Here is a 522-nt window from a genome sequence, read left to right on the forward strand (position 1 = left end):
TGCTGGGCAAAAAAATCTGAGAAGCTGGACTATATGAAGAAGAATGTAGCATCAGGATTTGAGGAAGAATCGTTAACAACCTGCGATACGCTGATGATACAACTTTACTTGCTGAAAGTGAGGATGTTTTGAAGCACTTACTGATGAAGATTGAAGAATACAGTCTGCAGTATGGATTTCATCTCAATATAAAGAAAACAAAAATCCTCACAGCTGGACCTATAAGCAGCATCACGATAAATGGAGAAAAGTTTGAAGTTGTCAAGGACATCACATTGCTTGGTTCTACAATCGATGCCAGTGGAAGTAGCAGTCAGGACATTAGACAACATATAACACTGGGAAATATGGCTGCAAAGGACCTCTTTCAAGTGCTAAAGAGCAAAGATGTCTTCTCCTTGAGGACACAAGCCATGGTATTTTCAATTGCCTCATATGGATGTGAGAGCTGGACAATGAATAAGGAAGACCAAAGAAGAGTTGATGCTTTTGAGTTGTGGTGCTGGTGAAGAATACTGAAAG

This window comes from Orycteropus afer, unplaced genomic scaffold (genome assembly GCF_000298275.1).
Source record: "Orycteropus afer afer isolate SDZICR_OR568_19922 unplaced genomic scaffold, OryAfe1.0 scaffold00024, whole genome shotgun sequence".
NCBI lineage: Eukaryota > Metazoa > Chordata > Mammalia > Tubulidentata > Orycteropodidae > Orycteropus > Orycteropus afer.